Here is a 20,430-nt window from a genome sequence, read left to right on the forward strand (position 1 = left end):
CTACTACGTGCTGACATGAGGAACGTTGCCAACCGATTTCTAACACACAAACAGTAGTTGACCGGCGTTGCCTGGTGAAACGTTGTGATGCCTCGTGTAAGGAGGAGAAATGCGTACCATCACGTTTCCGACTTTGATAAACGTCAGATTATAGCCTATCGCGATTGCAGTTTATCGTATCGCGACATTGGTGCTCCAGTTGGTCGAGATCCAATGACTGTTAGCAGAATATGGAATCGGTGGGCTCAGGAGGGTAATACGGAACGCCGTGCTGGATCCCGACGGCATCCTATTACTAGCAGTTGATATGACAGGCATCTTATCCGCATGGCTGTAACGGATCGTGCAGCCACGTCTAGATCCCTGAGTCAACAGATGGGGACATTTTCAAGACAACAACCATCTACACGAACAGTTCGACGACGTTTGCAGCAGCATGGACTATCAGATCGGAGACCATGGCTGCAGTTACCCTTGACGCTGCATCACAGACAGGAGCGCCTGCGATGGTGTACTCAACGACGAACATGGGTGCACGAATGGCACAACGACATTTTTTGGATGAATCCAGGTTCTGTTTACAGGATCATGATGGTCGCAACCGTGTTTGGCGTAATAGCAGTGAACGCACATTGGAAGCGTGTATTCGTCATCGCCATACTGGCGTATCACGCACGTTCTCCCACTACCCTGTTCCCTTCGTGTTCTTGATACATCGCACGCAAGTTTTCTGTAGCATATACAGCGTGTCACTTCAGCTAGGAAACGTTCCAAAATTTCAGTCACGAATTCGAACACGACTTCCATTCAGAGCAATGAGCGAAGAGCATGCCATAGGATACAGGCTGGCGCAACGGCGGGCGTAGAGTCTCGCCTTCATTTCACACGCCGCTTGGCACACAGCTCCCTGTTCACGGTAGAGCGCCAAGCAGAACGACCCTAATGAGTTGCAGCTGGCGAGCGGAAAAAATATATATCTCGGTGTAGCGTCGAAGGTACAACTGCCAGTGCCGTTTAAGCGTGAAATTCTCTGTTGTTAACGAACGGGGTGAGCTCAAATGTGATGGTTTTGTGATGTTTTTAAAAAATTAAGAATTAAGGTGATAGATAAAATACTGGAATACAGGACTACTAAAGGAATACTAAAAGTCGGCGAGAAAGAGATGCTGTGAAAGACATTGGTTGGGACAAGGGACAACTGTGTGAGACATCCAAGCAGACTCTGGAACATGCAAAACAGATTACAGGCAATGTTGCGGGGCATTACATAGCAGCCAAAAGATTAACGCAGATGGGAAAAGGTGAAAGGACAGTGTGGAACCAGTGAAAAGTCGTCTTTTGTTCCGACGAATACACATCGAGGCACTCTTTTGGCAATAAATCTCCGAGCCTCTGTGCGTGCCATTTCGTCTCGTATTGGCGGAGATTACCCAAGGGACTGAACAAGAAGTTCTTGGGCCAGTGTAGCTGAACGTTTGGTACTCACTGTTCCTAATCCCAAGCAGTTAGCCAGCTGGACGCGACTTCCAGATGACAACACGAGAACATGGCAACTGCCGTAACCTGATTTCCCGGAAACTCTGCTCGGTGGAAGAGGAGTTCGTGTCTCGGCTTACCCGTCGATATTACATCGTTTCTGAGAAAACAACATACTTCGGGTGCCTTTAGCGCGTTATAATATCAGCCGAGATGGTGGCATAGCGACTAGCGTAGCTGTCTTTCATGTTGGTAAAAAAATGGCTCTGAGCACTATGGGACTTAACATCTATGGTCATCAGTCCCCTAAATAACCTAAGGACAGCCGGCCGGAGTGGCCGTGCGGTTCTAGGCGTTGCAGTCTGGAGCCGAGCGACCGCTACGGTCGCAGGTTCGAATCCTGCCTCGGGCATGGATGTGTGTGATGTCCTTAGGTTAGTTAGGTTTAATTAGTTCTAAGTTCTAGGCGACTGGTGACCTCAGACGTTAAGTCGCATAGTGCTCAGAGCCATTTGAACCTAAGGACATTACACAACACCCAGTCATTCACATTTGTACCACGTGTTCAAAAAAAGATTATTGTTTTTATTTATTTTATTTTTTCGTTCACGTACTTAATTCAGGAATGTTTCTTATCAAGTTAGGGGTACAAGGGCGCTGTATTAATTGTAAAACTGCAACTGGGTTCCACAAGTGTCATACATTTGTTATATAATATAGGTATGTACGATATTTTCGGAGGTTACGATCTTTTTAAATTCTCATGTCCTTATATTTCTCTTTACTATCAATTCTTATATAAATTATTATATTTTATTCTTATGTTTATTCTTCAGCTAGAATTGGTGCATTCCCTTGGACTATACCGATCGTAGAAATTCCGAACACCACGAGCATCCCACGAAGGCAGATTTGCCAGAGAGACAATTCTTCGCATGAATCTCATTCGGCAAAGAAAGATCGTCAACATTGCTAAAGATTCCACGCATTGGCAATAACTTCGCGGCAAACCAAGCAGGGCAGATTACTTTACCGAAAAATGGCGCTTGCAATTGATTACGTATCAAGATACACCGCAGGAATTCCACCGAAGACAATTTCAAATAATTTTCCCATTCATTTATTGTTCTTTATTTTTTAAATTCATTCACCAGACATACAATTAGTAGATGAATAAGGACAACTTGTTTCAATGTTCATTGGGAAATATTCGTGTAGGAATCTTCTATTGATGTTTGTAGATAAATGAAACATAAAAACAAAAATGATAATCGGTGCTCGAAGAGTCTGAAACCGCGACGCTAGCTACTGTGCTATCACTTCGGTTGAATTATTTCCTCACTGCCGGCCGCGGTGGTCTCGCGGTTCTAGGCGCGCAGTCCGGAACCGTGAGACTGCTACGGTCGCAGGTTCGAATCCTGCCTCGGGCATGGCTGTGTGTGATGTCCTTAGGTTAGTTAGGTTTAAGTAGTTCTAAGTTCTAGGGGACTGATGACCACAGCAGTTGAGTCCCATAGTGCTCAGAGCCATTTGAACCATTTTTATTTCCTCACTGAAATGCATATAAAAGTGCCTCTGAAACTTGGACGGTTGTTTTCGCAGAAACAGTCGAGTATGTCTGGATAAGCCGGGACACGTGTTCGCTCATTCCACTGAGCGAAATGTCTGCGAAATCAGGTTATGGCACTTGTTGTGTTCACCTCATCAGTGAACGAAGCAGTCGCCGAGCATTAAGGGTTTCCCGAGCGCCTCACACTACTCAGAGTTTTAGTACGGAAGTCTGTCGCACTGCATTTCACAAAACTAAAATCACTATCCGGATTAAAATACGAACTCAATTCTCTTACGCGAGTAGACAAAATAACTCCACTAAGCTGTTGTTTATGTGGTGGAGTTGTTTGCACTTTATTAGGAGAAATGATGATAATTTCACCTCCAACATCTCGTTCCTACAGGCCTGGAAAAGATACGTCACGAAGTAAGAAACAGGTTTTAGGACGTAGCTTTGCTGCAATTCTTCTAACGGTAAAAAGTTTTCGTTCGCAAACGATGCTGCTAAAATGTCTGTCTAGTGGATCTTTGCTAAAATGACTGTCTAGTGGGTCTCCACGTTGCACTCGCGACAGGGAACACGTACGGCGACCCCAGTTTCTCATGATCGTTATTTGGCAATGACCCCCATCAACCGTGACGCATGTCCTGTTGAAAAACGGTACATACAAACATGCCAACTATTACGAATCAATCGTAATAATTACGAATTTCCTACGGTAGCTATAACTTTTGGAATGATATGGCAAAAATCGTATTTCTTTTCGATTTTTGATGTAAGCATATAAAATGCTCGAGAGGATGCACACGATAAAATCATTCTTTACAACTTAAATATCAACAATATTTATTTCCACATTGCCGTCCGGAGTGGCCGTGCGGTTCTGGGCACTGCAGTCTGGAGCCGAGCGACCGCTACGGTCGCAGGTTCGAATCCTGTCTCGGGCATGGATGTGTGTGATGTCCTTAGGTTAGTCAGGTTTAAGTAGTTCTAAGTTCTAGGCGACTGATGACCTCAGAAGTTAAGTCGCATAGTGCTCACAGCCATTTGAGCCATTTTATTTCCACATTTTTAGTAAACAATTGGTCTATTTGTATTTTTCTGCCCTTCGTAGAATTTTGATTAGACCAAATATCTTATACGGTCTATGACTCCACTCATCGTAACGTATAACTAAGTATGAAGTGGTTGTTCTTTTTTGCTGGTCTCATGATGACATTTCCTGGCGAGCTCCGGCGCAGGTGTCTGTTGTGACGGTAAACTAGAGTCAACCTCTGTTTAGTGAATAGTGTGTGTGTGTGTGTGTGTGTGTGTGTGTGTGTGTGTGTGTGTGTGTGCGTGCGTGCCCGACATATTAGTAAGCGTTTATTGCATTTATCGTAAACAAATTAACACACAATGCTCCTGTAGTGCATACTAAGTGTGTGTCGAGAAAATATGTTCGAAAGATTTTGAAATAAACGATGAAGTGTTTTGTGATGCAGCAAAAATGTGTATGGTGACGGTGTATGGAAACGGAAAAAAAATAATTGAGAAGGAACATTCCAAAACATGGCCCTCTTCACTGCTATCTTCAAATCTGATTCACACTTGTTTTGTAGCGTGTGTAGTCAAGATTTTTCAGTTGTGCATGGTGGAAGAGACACGTCGACAGAAAAATTCATTCAGACACAGTGAAGCTGAGGGACACGAACATGAATTTAATAATTTTTACTAAATCCTCGGAAGGTGAAAGTTTGGTAACAAAACGCAGAGTTATTTACGACAGTCCCTTTCGAGCACAACTTGCCTTTAGCATGTAGTGACCATGCAGAACGTTTCTTCAAGAAAACGTTTCCTGATTCGAAAATAGACTCCAAGCACAGTTGTGCCAGAACAAAAACGGGAGCGCTAGTTAAAAGTGTGACTTCTACGAGGGTGGTTTGAAAAGTTCGAGGAATCACCACGAGAGGTCAGCGGTAGCGCAACGAGTTGTTTTCGTAATATTCATTGGACTGTTGCATGTAAACACGTGCCACGTCAGTGCTCTTGGAAGAGAGCTGTGGCGGTCACGTGGCTCTGGTGTTGTTCCCGCGTAGTGATTTGCGAAGATGGAAAAAATCGAGATCCGAGCAGGGATTAAGTACTTCCTAAAGAAAGGTATGAAAACAATAGGCACTCATGCCGATTTCCAGAATACACTGGGGGACTCTGCTGCTTCATATTCAACTGTTGCCGTGTGGATAAATGAATTTAAATGTAGGCGGGAGAGCTTAGACGATGATACGCGCAGGGAAGTGCGTGAAATTGCTCACGCTTGCCCGATGTCATCTGAAAAGGTATATAACATTTTTTAACTGAAGAATTAGAAATGAAACAATTATTTGCAAGATGGGTACCGCGACTGTTGACGTGACTGATATTTAAACACTCAGTTTCTCACAGAGAATACATGCCACACGGATGACCATGGAGACAGCCCATCTAGTTCACCATTCAGCTATCCAGAGGGTGCCGCGAAGTCCACCACGCGGGCTTGGCGCGCGGCTGCAGGCAAGAACTGACTAGCTGACCGCCCAAAAGTTTCCTTTGCACCAACTGATCGCGGAAATCTAAAGGCGGAGATGTCAACTCGTTCTGGTCACCGGCTACCTCCACCACCACCCGCGCAGCTGGCAGAATCATCCTAGGAAACGAGCCACATGTTTATCACTGTAATTACAAAGGTTCAAATGGCTCTGAGCACTATGGGACTTAACATCTGAGGCCATCAGTCCCCTAGAACTTAGATCTACTTAAACCTAAGGACATCACACACGTCCATGCCCGAGGCAGGATTCGAACCTGCGACCGTAGCAGTCGACTGTAATTACAATTAAATATTTCGATTGCGGCCCCAATCTGGTGACATTCAACAATGGGCAAAGTATTGGAACTACACATGCGTCCAAAATTAAAGCAACAAACCGAAATTTTGCAAGTTTGCCTTTATTTTCCCACAAAATAGTATAATAGGTGATAACAAAGTAGAAACAGTATAAAGAAAACAGAACATTAACAATTGCAACATGCATAACAGGAGGCAAAAACGTTCTTCGTTTTTAAAAAATTCACACACACATTCTGATAATTGGTTAATGCACTCAGTATCGAGTGTGACCACATCAGGCAACAATACAGGCTTGACAAACGATGGGGGCCGGCCTGAGTGGCCGAGCGGTTCTAGGCGCTACAGCCTGGAACCGCGCGACCACTACGGTCGCAGGTTCGAATTCTGCCTCGGGCATGGATGTGTGTGATGTTCTTAGGTTAGTTAGGTTTAAGTAGTTCTAAGTTCTAGGCGACTTACGACCTCAGCACTTGAGTCCCATAGTGCTCAGAGCCATTTGAACCAGCCACAAACGATGGGGCATGCTGTGAATGATGTCATCACTCTCATGTTAGGCAATAATGCCAATTCTTCCTGCAGCACTGCTCGCAAGTCTTCGAGAGTGGTTGGAGGATGCTGACATGATGCCACCTGTTTCTGTAGAGCATCCCAGACGTTATGTATAGGATTCAAATGTGCAGAGCGAGCGGGCCACGCCATGCGTGCAATATCTTCCATTTCCAAGGAAACATCAACCACGCGTGCTCTATGAGATCGAGCATTATCGTCCAGTAATACGAAGTCTAGGCCTGCAGGACCTCATAAATGCACATAAGGTTTCAAGATCTCATCACAATACCTGACAGTAGTTACAACTTGTCGATTTAACCATACAATTTCATGGCGCTTGAGTACCGAACATAATCCCTGCTCACACCATCAGGGCTCATCCTTAAGGTCAGTCTCTTTCCACAATGGTTGGGTCTCGAAATCATATTCCCTCCAGATGCGAATCCATCGAGAATCACAGTCCAGACCAAATTGGGACTCATCTGTGAAAAGAACATTGGGCCACTGTTCGACTGTGTAGGTGGCATATTCACAGCTCCACTCTAGATGTTCCCTTCTGTGAAGACGTGTCAGAGGTACACACACAGCAGGCCTCCAGTAATAAAGGCCACCCTGCCAAAGGCTTCTGTACATCGTTTGCCCCACTACAATACGTCCAGTGGATCCTGTGAGGTCAGATGCCAGTTGCCGTGCAGTACAAATGCCGTCGTGCCCTTACAGCCACATAACGATTCTCCCTTTCTGATGTTACATGTGATCGGCCCAGCCCTTGTCTTTGGGATACAGTTTCGATCTCTATAAACTGTCGCCACGCCCGAAAAACAACAGAACAATTCGCATTAAGCCATTGGGCCACATCTGTTTGCAACTGTCCTACTTCCATACTTCCAATGGTCCTCCACCGCAGAGAGCCAGCCAGATGTCTTCTCTGTGCCATGCTACACCCTGTGACTGTGTGCACAGCGATTGTGGATGTGCGACTACCTGGCAAACACTATCCCCTTTGATAGCTTCCCTGACGTCATCATTGGCGTGGTTATCTGTTGACCAGAATCCCATCTTCGTGCAGGACACAATCATATAGCCCTCTGTTGACAGTTTGTATGATTATACCATGAATTAGACACAGGCCAGGGAAATAGTGACGTTGCTTTAATTTTGGACACCAAAGAACCTGCTCCCAATAGACGTAGTTCGGGAAATCTCAATTTCCCACGTAAATCCATAACCTCCTTATAATTGGACATACCTTTCCACGCAAAATCTTTCATTCCCCTTTCGGCTATCGATGCCTTGAAATTGTGGTTTTCCATGTCACATTCATACCACCCTTATGATCAGACATAGTCATTTTCTTTGCCCATGTCAGAACACTGATCACAGAAGTTTTACACCTCACCACATACACTACTGGCCATTAAAATTGCTACACCACGAAGATGACGTGTTACAGACGGAAAATTGAACCGACAGGAAGAAGGTGCTGTCATATGCAAATGATTAGCTTTCCAGAGTATTCAGACAAGTTTGGCGCCGGTGGCGAAACCTACAATGTGCTGACATGAGGAAAGCTTCCAACCAATTTCTCATACACACACAGCAGTTGACAGGCGTTGCCTGGTGGAATGTTGTGATGCCTCGTGTAAGAAGGAGAAATGCGTACCATCCCGTTTCCGACTTTGATAAACGTCAGATTATAGCCTATCGCGATTGCAGTTTACCGTATCGCGACATTGGTACTCCAGTTGGTCGAGATCCAATGACTGTTAGCAGAATATGGAATCGGTGGGTTCAGGAGGGTAATATGGAACGCCGTGCTGGCTCCCGACGGCATCCTATCACTAGCAGTTGATATGAGAGGCCTCTTAACCGCATGGCTGTAACGGATCGTGCAGCCACGTCTCGATCCCTGAGTCAACAGATGGGGACATTTGCAAGACAACAGCCATCTACACGAACAGTTCGACGACGTTTGCAGCAGCATGGACTATCAGATCGGAGACCATGGCTGCAGTTACCCTTGACGCTGCATCACAGACAGGAGCGCTTGCGATGGTGTACTCAACGACGAACCTGGATGCACGAATGGCACAACGACATTTTTTGGATGAATCCAGGTTCTGTTTACAGGATCATGACCGTCGCATCCGTGTTTGGCGAAATCGCAGTGAACGCACATTGGAAGCGTGTATTCGTCATCGCCATACTGGCGTATCACCCGGCGTGATGGTATGGGGTGCCATTGGTTACACGTCTCGGTCACCTCTTGTTCGCATTGACGGCACTTTAAACAGTGGACGTTACATTTCAGATGTGTTACGATCCGTGGCTCTACCCTTCATTTGATCCCTGCGAAACCCTACATTTCAGCAGGATAATGCATGACCGCAAGTTGCAGGTGCTGTACGGGCCTTTCTGGATACAGAAAATGTTCGACAGCTGCCCTGGCCAGCACATTCTCCAGATCTCTCACCAACTGAAAACGTCTGGTCAATGGTGGCCGAGCAGCTGGCTCGTCACAATACGCCAGTCACTACTCTTGATAAACTGTGGTATCGTGTTGAAGGTTCATGGGTACTTGTACACGCCATCCAAGCTCTGTTTGACTCAATGCGCCGTTATTACGGCCAGAGGTGGTTGTTCTGGATACTGATTTCTCAGGATCTATGCACCCAAATTTCGTGGAAATGTATCACGTGTCAGTTGTAGTATAGTATATTCGCCCAATGAATACCCGTTTATCATTTGCATTTCTTCTTGGTGTAGCTATTTTAATGGCCAGTAGTGTATTTCGGCGTAATGTTTATTTAAACAGCGGTTGCCTTCTGAGAGTATCTGGTTAATTAGCATGACTATAAGGTCATGAAAATAAATACACTCCTGGAAATTGAAATAAGAACACCGTGAATTCATTGTCCCAGGAAGGGGAAACTTTATTGACACATTCCTGGGGTCACATACATCACATGGTCACACTGACAGAACCACAGGCACATAGACACAGGCAACAGAGCATGCACAATGTCGGCACTAGTACAGTGTATATCCACCTTTCGCAGCAATGCAGGCTGCTGTTCTCCCATGGAGACGATCGTAGAGATGCTGGATGTAGTCCTGTGGAACGGCTTGCCATGCCATTTCCACCTGGCGCCTCAGTTGGACCAGCGTTCGTGCTGGACGTGCAGACCGCGTTAGACGACGCTTCATCCAGTCCCAAACATGCTCAATGGGGGACAGATCCGGAGATCTTGCTGGCCAGGGTAGGTGACTTACACCTTCTAGAGCACGTTGGGTGGCACGGGATACATGCGGAAGTGCATTGTCCTGTTGGAACAGCAAGTTCCCTTGCCGGTCTAGGAATGGTAGAACGATGGGTTCGATGACGGTTTGGATGTACCGTGCACTATTCAGTGTCCCCTCGACGATCACCAGAGGTGTATGGCCAGTGTAGGAGATCGCCCCCCACACGATGATGCCGGGTGTTGGCCCTGTGTGCCTCGGTCGTATGCAGTCCTGACTGTGGCGCTCACCTGCACGGCGCCAAACACGCATACGACCATCATTGGCACCAAGGCAGAAGCGACTCTCATCGCTGAAGACGACACGTCTCCATTCGTCCCTCCATTCACGCCTGTCGCGACACCACTGGAGGCGGGCTGCACGATGTTGGTGCGTGAGCGGAAGACGGCCTAACGGTGTGCGGGACCGTAGCCCAGCTTCATGGAGACGGTTTCGAATGGTCCTCGCCGATACCCCAGGAGCAACAATGTCCCTAATTTGCTGGGAAGTGGCGGTGCGGTCCCCTACGGCACTGCGTAGGATCCTACGGTCTTGGCGTGCATCCGTGCGTCGCTGCGGTCCGGTCCCAGGTCGACGGGCACGTGCACCTTCCACCGACCACTGGCGACAACATCGATGTACTGTGGAGACCTCACGCCCCAAGTGTTGAGCAATTCGGCGGTACGTCCATCCGGCCTCCCGCATGCCCACTATACGCCCTCGCTCAAAGTCCGTCAACTGCACATACGGTTCACGTCCTCGCTGTCGCGGCATGCTACCAGTGTTAAAAACTGCGATGGAGCTCCGTAGGCGACGGCAAACTGACTGACACTGACGGCGGCGGTGCACAAATGCTGCGCAGCTAGCGCCATTCGACGGCCAACACCACGGTTCCTGGTGTGTCCGCTGTGCCGTGCGTGTGATCATTGCTTGTACAGCCCTCTCGCAGTGTCCGGAGCAAGTATGGTGGGTCTGACACACCGGTGTCAATGTGTTCTTTTTTCCATTTCCAGGAGTGTTTATTATGGCGAAATGTCTATTTAAACCGAGATTGCAGTCTGAGAGAAGGTGCTTAATCCTCAGGTACAGTCCAACGAGTTGTGCAAAAGTACTGAAGACACCTTTACGGAGGGGTGAGGCCCAGCAGCGTCCTCGAGCTGGGTTGTGTTTTGTGGCGTTTGAACTCTGTGGCGGGGCGCACACGGGAGGCAGACGTCAGAGGCGGCTCGGTGGCTGCGCGGCGCGGATTAGCCGCTCGGCTGCGCCGCACGTGTGTGTGTGTGTGTGTGTGTGTGTGTGTGTGTGTGTGTGTGTGAGTCAGAGGGCGCGCCACAGAGCAGGCCACGGCAGACCGCAGCGGGCCGCGGCGAGGCTTTGTGGCGCCACCCTCGCAGAGCCCTACCAGCCAGCCAACCAGACAAACGAGGCTCTCTGCCTCTGTGGTCTCAGCTGAAAGTCCTCGCTCGAGGCCAGAACTACAATAAAACGAGTTGTTGTTGTTGTTGTGGTCTTCAGTCCTGAGACTGGTTTGATGCCGCTCTCCATGCTACTCTATCCTGTGCAAGCTTCTTCATCTGCCAGTGCTTACTGCAACCTACATCCTTCTGAATCTGCCTGGTGTATTCATCTCTTGGTCTCCTGGGCCGGCATCTCGTGGTCGTGCGGTAGCGTTCTCGCTTCCCACGCCCGGGTTCGATTCCCGGCCGGGTCAGGGATTTTCTCTGCCTCGTGATGGCTGGGTTTTGTGTGATGTTCTTAGGTTAGTTCGGTTTAAGTAGTTCTAACTTCTAGGGGACTGATGACCATAGATGTTAAGTCCTATAGTGCTCAGAGCCATTTTTTTTCTTGGTCTCCCTCTACAATTTTTAACCTCCACGCTGCCCTCCAATGCTAAATTTGTGGTCCCTTGATGCCTCAGAGCATGTCATACCAACCGGTCCCTTCTTTTTGTCAAGTTGTGCCACAAACTCTTTTTCTCCCCAATTCTACTCAATACCTCCTCATTAGTTATGTGGTCTACCCATCTAATCTACAGCATTCTTCTGTAGCACCACATTCCGAAACCTTCTATTCTCTTCGTGTCCAAACAATTTATCGTCCATGTTTCACTTCCATACATGGCTACATTCCATACAAATACTTTTAGAAACGACTTCCTGACACTTAAATCTATACTCGATGATGACAAATTTTTCTTCTTCAGAAACGCTTTCCTTGCCATTGCCAGTCTACATTTTATATCCCCTCTACTTCAACCATCATCAGTTATTTTACTCCCTAAATAGCAAAACTCCTTTACTACTTTAAGTGTCTCATTTCCTAATCTAATTCCCTCAGCATCACCCGATTTAATTCGACTGCATTAATGCTCCTTTCAAGACACTGTTCATTCCGTTTAACTGCTCTTCCAAGTCCTTTGCTGTCTCTGACAGAATTACAATGTCATCGGCGAACCTCAACATTTTTATTTCTTCTCCATGGATTTTAATACCTACTCCAATTTTTTCTTTTGTTTCCTTCACTGGTTGCTCAGTATACAGATTGAATAACATCGGGAAGAGGCTACAACCCTTTCTCACTCCCTTCCCAACCACTGCTTCCCTTTCATGCCCCTCGACTCTTATAACTGCCATCTGTTTTCTGTGCAAATTGTAAATAGCCTTTCGCTTCCTGTATTTTTATGTTTGGTAAAAAGTATCGTTAGAAATAACAATGAAACAAGTAGCCTTCTTTCCACAGTACTATTTCTACTAAAATGTAGACTTTCACGGCCGGAAAGGTCATGTCCATTATAATTATCCGGGCTGTTATGCCGTGGTCGGTTGATGAATTCTGTGTCAATTCCCAACGTTTCGTCCCCGTCTGCGGGGGACATCTTCAAGGGGGTCTGTAGTGACGTATAGGGTACTGCAAAATCTAAGGTTTTCCTGCCGTTTGTTAAAAATGTAACGGAAAGAATAGGGAGGATCTTGACGAAGCGGAATATTACCGTAATTTACAAGCCCACCAGGAAGATACAGGAATACCTTAAGCCTGCCAAGGACGCTCGCAAAGCATTGTAAAATGCTCGAGAGTATAGGTTCAAATGGCTCTGAGTATTATGCGACTTAACTTCTGAGGTCGTCAGTCGCCTAGAACTTAGAACTAATTAAACGTAACTAACCTAAGGACATCACACACATCCATGGCCGAGGCGGGATTCGAACCTGCGGCCGTAGCGGTGACGCGGTTCCAGACTGAAGCGCCTTGAACCGCACGGCCACACCGGCCGGCCGGAGTCTATACGATTCCATGCACCTGTGGAGATGTTTATGTTGGTACCACTGAAACAACTGTTTCGAAACGTTTGGAAGGGCACAAGGGCAATTGTAGAAGAGGGGAAACGGAACGATCAGCTGTTGCGGAGCATGCTTTCCAGTCAGGTAACCACCACATTCGTTTCGAGGAGACGCAAGTACTAGCGACCACAAGCGGATGTTACGAAAGGCTCCACAGGGAGGCAATAGGAATCGCCAAACACCCTAATAATTTCAGTCGAAAGGAGGAGGGCGTGAAATTAAACGGTATATGGATGCCGGTGTTACAGAAGATGTGTACCACCCGTCCACTACTGGGTGATGGCAACGGCGATCGACGGCGACGGACAGCGGCCAATTGCACTGACGTTTTCAAAACACGTGACGTCACGCCTCGGCACGGGAGCGCGTGGACACAGAATTTAGCGGCAGTCAGTAGCGAGCCAGTGGGTGTGTTGGACCTCCATCGAGGTACAGACCCCCTTGAAGATGTCCCCCGCAGACGGGGACGAAACGTTGGGAATCGACACAGAATTCATTAACCGACCACGGCATAATAGTCCGGATAATTATAATGGACACAGTACTATTTTTACGTGAAAACCTGTACTTTAATCCACTTTTCCATACAGTAAGGCATTTATCACTGAGCAGGTGCGGCTGACTTGGGATTGAGGCAGGATGTCGTCGTCCGGGTTTTTCAGCAGTTTTTTAAAACGAAGACCGTGACCAGAGAAGTGCATGTCACAAGAAAGGGTTTTGCCTCCAGACCTTACTGGTAAGGGATGAAAATTAAGCGTCCTGTGGCGTAAGGACGCTGCTGCAGCAGACAGGGTGCACGATCTACATCTACATCTACATTTATACTCCGCAAGCCACCCAACGGTGTGTGGCGGAGGGCACTTTAAGTGCCAGTGTCATTACCTCTCTTTCCTGTTCCAGTCGCGTGTGGTTCGCGGGAAGAACGACTGCCGGAAAGCCTCCGTGCGCGCTCGAATCTCTCTAATTTTACATTCGCGATCTCCTCGGGAGGTATAAGTAGGAGGAAGCAATATATTCGATACCTCACCCAGAAACGCACCGCCTCGAAACCTGGACAGCAAGCTATACCGCGATGCAGAGCGCGTCTCTTGCACAGTCTGCCACTTGAGTTTGCTAAACATCTCCGTAACGCTATCACGCTTACCAAATAACCCTGTGACGAAACGCGCCGCTCTTCTTTGGATCTTCTCTATCTCCTCCGTCCACCCGACCTGGTACGGACCCCACACTGATGAGCAATACTCGAGTATAGGTCGAACGAGTGTCTTGTAAGCCACCTCCTTTGTTGATGAACTACATTTTCTAAGGACTCTCGCAATGAATCTCAACCTGGCACCCGCCTTACCAACAATTAATTTTATATGATCATTCCACTTCAAATCGTTCCGTACGCATACTCCCAGATATTTTACAGAAGTAACTGCTACCACTGTTTGTTCCGCTATCATATAATCATACGATAGAGGATCGTTCTTTCTATGTATTCGCAATGCATTACATTACATGTTAAGGGTCAGTTGCCACTCTCTGCACTAAGTGCCTATCCGCTGCAGATCTCGCTGCATTTTACTGCAATTTTCTAATGCTGCAACTTCTGTGTATACTACAGCATCATCCGCGAAAAGGCGCATGGAACGTCGATGCCCTGCAAGAGGAGCTCGGGAACACGTCCCCGACGTGGCCGTTTCTGGCCGTCCGATTGGCTGGCACAGGGGCACCCCGACCCTCCCCCCTGTTAGCAGTGCTTTCGCAGTAGCTTCCCCTGCCCGGCAGCGCCCGATGTGGAACGCTCTCCACCCGAACTTAGCGTAGGCAGGTGTTTGTCTGGCAGCACCCACTGCTACTCCGATCCGGACACATCCACTGTTTTCTCATAAGGCGTAACGTCAGGAGCGCGACAATGTAAACGAACTGAAATTAAAAAAAGACCCATAACCCTGTCAATAATCCATTCACTCTCTAACTACTCACGACAAACACAGTATCGTACAATCAACTTTTAAATACCACCTTCGTATATATCTGACGCCTCAGCATAACTTAGGAAAATTTAAGCATTCTGTAACAATTGCATAAAGCACACTTCTTGACACTTGTGAAGGATGGATGGTACTGAAATTGGTAAATTTAAAGATGACCGTACGAACGCGCATAATGGGGAACGAAGTGGACGCCCTAAGTCCTTCATTCATTACTGACGATTTGGTGCAGAAAGTGGATGAAAAACTGAGAGAAAACATACGCTTTACGATTTCAACGTTAGGCAACGGCCTTGCCGCAGTGGATAAACCGGTTCCCTTGAGATCACCGAAGTTAAGCGCTGTCGGGCGTGGTCGGCACTTGGATGGGTGACCATCCGGGCCACCATGCCCTGTTGCCATTTTTCGGGGTGCACTCAGCCTCGTGATGCCAATTGAGGAGCTACTCGACCGACAAGTAGCGGCTTCGGTCAAGAATACCTTCATAACTACCGGGAACGCTGTGTGCTGACCCCACGCCCCTCCTATCTGCTTCCTCCACTGAGGATGACACGGCGGTCGGATGGTCCCGTTACGCCACTCGTGGCCTGACGACGGAGTGCTCTACGATTTCAGCGTCATGTCATGAGTTTTCTCAAGTGTCAAGAAGTATGCTTTATGCAACTGTTGCGTAATGACGCCGCAAATTTATATGAAGATGGTATTTAAAAGTTGATTTTACGATGCTGTAAGTGCAGTAAGATTGATGGGAATTACATAGAAAATAAATTAAATGTACAGGCTTTCACGTGAAAAATAAAATTGTCTAGAAAAGTCATACTTGTTTTACTTTTATCAGTTACTTAAAAACACACCTCATGATACCCTGGTATTGGTAAGTACTGCAGCTATTAGTTTCCTGTTAATGGACAGCTTCTTAAAAAGAGATAATAGCATGAACTCAGCAGCGTAAAACAAGAATAATGGAAAGCAGTGCAGGCAAGTCAGAAGATGCTTAACGACTTAGGTTAGCAAATGAGAGCCTACAGCGCCGGCCGGGGTGGGCGAGCGGTTCTAGACGCTACAGTCTGGAACCGCGAGACCGCTACTGTCGTAGGTTCAAATTCCGCCTCGGACATGGATGTGTGTGATGTCCTTAGGTTAGTTAGGTTTAAGTAGTTCTAAGTTCAAGGGGAGAGATGGCCTCAGAAGTTAAGTCCCATAGTGCTCAGAGCCATTTGAACATTTTTTGAGAGCCTAAAGCAGTACACGAGTCTCGCAATTTGGACAGCAAACCAACTCACTATGTCCCTAGCAGAAATGACGCAAATCACAAAATGACAACAGCTACACAAGTGTTTCTGGAAGGGAGAAATTTTACTAACGTTCAATATAAATTGAAATGTTAGGAAATCATTTCTGGAGTTATTCCTGTGGAATGTTGGCTTCTACAGAAGCGAAGCGTGGGCAGTAAACAGTTCAGAAAGGAAGGGGATAGAAGCTTCTGAAACGGGGTGCTACAGGAGACCGCTGGGTAACAGATTGGTGCATACGATTTACCAGTGGACAGGAAAGGAATGGGACTGAGGAGAGAGGAATAAGCGAGACAGCAGGTGGGTGGGGCCACGCCTCCCACCCCCAGTCCTTTATAATGAAGGTGTTAAGTTGGGAACAGCACCCGCTGTTCCGGGAATATACACTATGGTCATTAAAATTGCTACGCCAAGAAGAGATGCAGATGATAAACGGGTATTCATTGGACAAATATATTATACTAGAACTGGCACGTAATTACATTTTCACGCAATTAGGGTTCATAGATACTGAGAAATCAGTACCCAGAACAACCACCTCTGGCCGTAATAGTGGCCTTCATACGCCTGGGCATTGAGTCGAACAGAGCTTGGATGGCGTATACAGGTACAGCTGCCCATGCAGCTTCAACACGATACCACAGTTCATCAAGAGTAGTGACTGGAGTATTGTGACGAGCCTGTTGCTCGGCCACCGTTGCCCAGACGTATCCAATTGGTGAGAGATCTCGAGAATGTGCTGGCCAGGGCAGCAGTCGAACATTTTCTGTATCCATAAACGCCCTTACAGGACCTGCAACATGCGGTCGTGCATTATCCTGCTGAAATGTAGGGTTTCGCAGGGATCGAATGAAGGTTAGAGCCACGGGTCGTAACACATCTGAAATGTAATGTCCACTGTTTCAAAGTGCCGTCAATGCGAACAAGAGGTTACCGAGACGTGTAACCAATGGCACCCCATACCATCATGCCAGGTGATACGCCAGTATGTGCGTTCACCGCGATGTCGCCAAACACGGATGCGACAATCATGATTCTGTAAACAGAACCTGAATTCATTTGAAAAAATGACGTTTTGCCATTCGTGCACCCAGGTTCGTCGCCGAGTACACCATCGCAGGCGCTCCTTTCTGTGATGCAGTGCCAAGGGTAACTGCAGCCGTGGTCTCCGAGCTGATAGTCCATGCTGCTGCAAATGTCGTCGAACTGTTCGTGCAGATGGTTGTTGTCTTCCAAACGTCCCCATCTGTTGACTCAGGGATCGAGACGTGGCTGCACGACCCCTTACAGTCACGCGGATAAGATGCCTGTCATCTCGACTGCTAGTGATACGAGGCCCTTGTGATCCAGCACGGCGTTTCATATTACCCTCCTGAACCTACCCATTCCATATTCTGCTAACAGTCATTGGATCTCGACCAACGCGAGCAGCAATGTCGCGACACGATAAACCACAATCGCGATAGACTACAATCCGACCTTTATCAAAGTCGGCAACGTGATGGTACGCATTTCTCCTCCTTACACGAGGCATCACAACAACGTTTCACCAGGCAACGCCGGTCAACTACTGTTTGTGTATGTGAAATCGGTTGGAAACTATCCACACGTTGTAGATGTCGTCACCGGCTCCAACCTTGTGTGAATGCTCTGAAAAGCTAATCATTTGCATTTCACAGCATCTTCTTCCTGTCGGTTTCGCGTCTGTAGCACGTCGTCTTCGTGGTGTAGCAATTTTAATGGCTAGTAGTGTATTAGTAGCTTGAAGAGGCCCGAGTAGAGTACTGTTGTGTAATTATAGATGTGATGTTTAACCCATTATTAGTCGCGCCATAATTTCTGACACGGTCACTCGCCCAGATGATAGGTGTCATCCACAACGTAAATGGTGTATTTGGACCCTTTGAACGGTGTAAATTATTTAAATCTAAATGTAATACATTTAACAAATACAGTAAGGTATACACGAGGTGATAAATATTTTTGCCGATTATTTCTAAATTACTCCAGTATCACTGTGATAGGAGCCAACTTGTCATTGTCTCTGTGACCACATCCATCAAGGATACTATAAAACCTCAGACATTTCAAGGGCAACCTGAATCGGTTTTCACTCATGCATAAGTAGCATGGTTCGAGTCCGTTGCCCTTTGAGTTATCCCACAACTCTGATAAACTGTTTCCAGAAAATCTCAGAGGTCCACACTGATATTACAGACCAACGAAAGCTGTGATCTCCATAACATCTGTTTCTTTAGCGTTCCTTTCCCTGGAACTTCACTGATGTAAATAATAGCACATTTTTCAATAAGGGCTATTATAGTTCCATCCAAAAATAACTTCATAATATCGATTTCGTACGGGGTGACAACTATTGAACTACATGAAAAAAAACGTAAAGTAGTTACAAACTACGGCGTGCACACACTTTATTCAACATGTAAACGTCACTACAGATATTCGCATTTGGGTTACAACATGTTCCGTATGTCTGCCATCACTGGCGATGATATGGTGCAGCCGAATAGCGAAATTTTGAATGACCCGCTAAAGTGTCGGAACATCGATGCTGTCAATGACTTCCTGAATGGCTGTTTTCGACTCATTAATGGTTTTAAACACCTTGTGTTTAATACAGCCCCATAAAAAAGAGTCGCAGGTGTTCAGACACGAAGAAGATGGTGGCCAATCGAGGCGCATACCAGTGGCCTCTGGGTACCGCAGAGACAGAATGCGGTCCCCAAAGTACTCCTCCAGGACATCAAGCACTCTCCTGCTTCGAAAGGGTCGAGCCCCGTCATGCATGAACCACATCTTGTCGAACTCAGGGTCACTTTGGATAATGGGAATGAAATCTTCCAAAACCTTCACGTACCGTTCAGTAGTCACCCTGCCATCAAGGAATATAGCACCGATTATTCCGTGACTGGACATTGCACACCACACAGTCACCCGCTGAGGGTGAAGTGACTTCTCGATCGCGAAATACGGATTCTCAGTCACCCAAATGTGCCAATTTTCCTTATTGACGAACCCACCCAAATGAAAGTGGGCTTCGTCGCTAAACCAAACCGTACAGCGCATACTAATTCCCATCATGCCCCGCGGCCAACCGTGCAGATAGAATGTCCTAACGCAAACCGTTCAGAAGGTAGGACGGTTTATTTTCTTCACATAGTTCAATAATTGTCACCCTGACTACGAGCTTGATATTTGGGCCCAGTTAAATGCGTAATAATGTTACAAGATCTTGTTCTAACGTTGGCGGGATATTTAGTCTAGACAACCAATAAAGTGACATACACTGTCTCTCACATTGTAGCATTAGAGATCACGCGATTGACCAATGCCCTCCAAGCTACAACAATATTTCACAAACCGAGCAACCCTGCTTAACCGAAGCCAATGATGGCTGAAGCTGCCGAATGGAGAGTTAATGGAAAGGTACTGAAAATGGCGCGAAATCGATCCATCATATGCAAAACAGTTTCATTTAATGTGGGAAAATAATTACGAGCAGAGAAAAATATCTGTTTCTACATTAGAGCTACACTACTGGCCATTAAAAGTGCTACACCACGAAGATGACGTGCTACAGACGGGAAATTTAACCGACAGGAAGAAAATGTTGTGATATGCAAATGATTACCTTTTCAGAGCATTCACACAGGGTTGCCGCCGGTGGCGACACCTACAGCGTGCTGACATAAGGAAAGTTCCAGACCGATTTGTCATACACAAACAGCAGGTGATCAGCGTTGCATGGTGAAACGTTGTTGTGATGCCACGTGTAAGGAGGAGAAATGCGTACCATCACGTTTCCGATTTTGATAAAGGTCGGATTGTAGCCTATCGCGATTGCGCTTTATCGTATCGCGACACTGCTGCTGGCGTTGGTCGAGATCCAATGACTGTTAGCAGAGTATGGAACCGGTGGATTCAGGAGGGTCGGCCGTAGTGGCCGCGCGGTTCTAGCCGCTACAGTTTGGAACCGTGTGACTGCTAGGGTCGCATGTTCGAATCGTGCCTCGGGCATGGATGTGTGTGATGTCCTTAGGTTAGTTAGATTTAAGTAGTTCTAAGTTCTAGGGGACTG

At 46.9% G+C, this 20,430-nt stretch overlaps 1 protein-coding gene and 1 pseudogene across 1 annotated transcript in view; one reads left to right on the top strand and one right to left on the bottom strand.

The window, feature by feature from the left end:
* Positions 1-20,430, bottom strand: part of LOC126282469 (uncharacterized) — a 147,681-nt gene that overhangs the window by 64,294 nt on the left and 62,957 nt on the right. The window lies entirely within an intron of this gene.
* LOC126282633 (5S ribosomal RNA) lies at positions 15,326-15,443 on the top strand (annotated as a pseudogene).

Source organism: Schistocerca gregaria, chromosome 7 (genome assembly GCF_023897955.1).
Source record: "Schistocerca gregaria isolate iqSchGreg1 chromosome 7, iqSchGreg1.2, whole genome shotgun sequence".
Classification (NCBI taxonomy): Eukaryota; Metazoa; Arthropoda; class Insecta; order Orthoptera; family Acrididae; genus Schistocerca; species Schistocerca gregaria.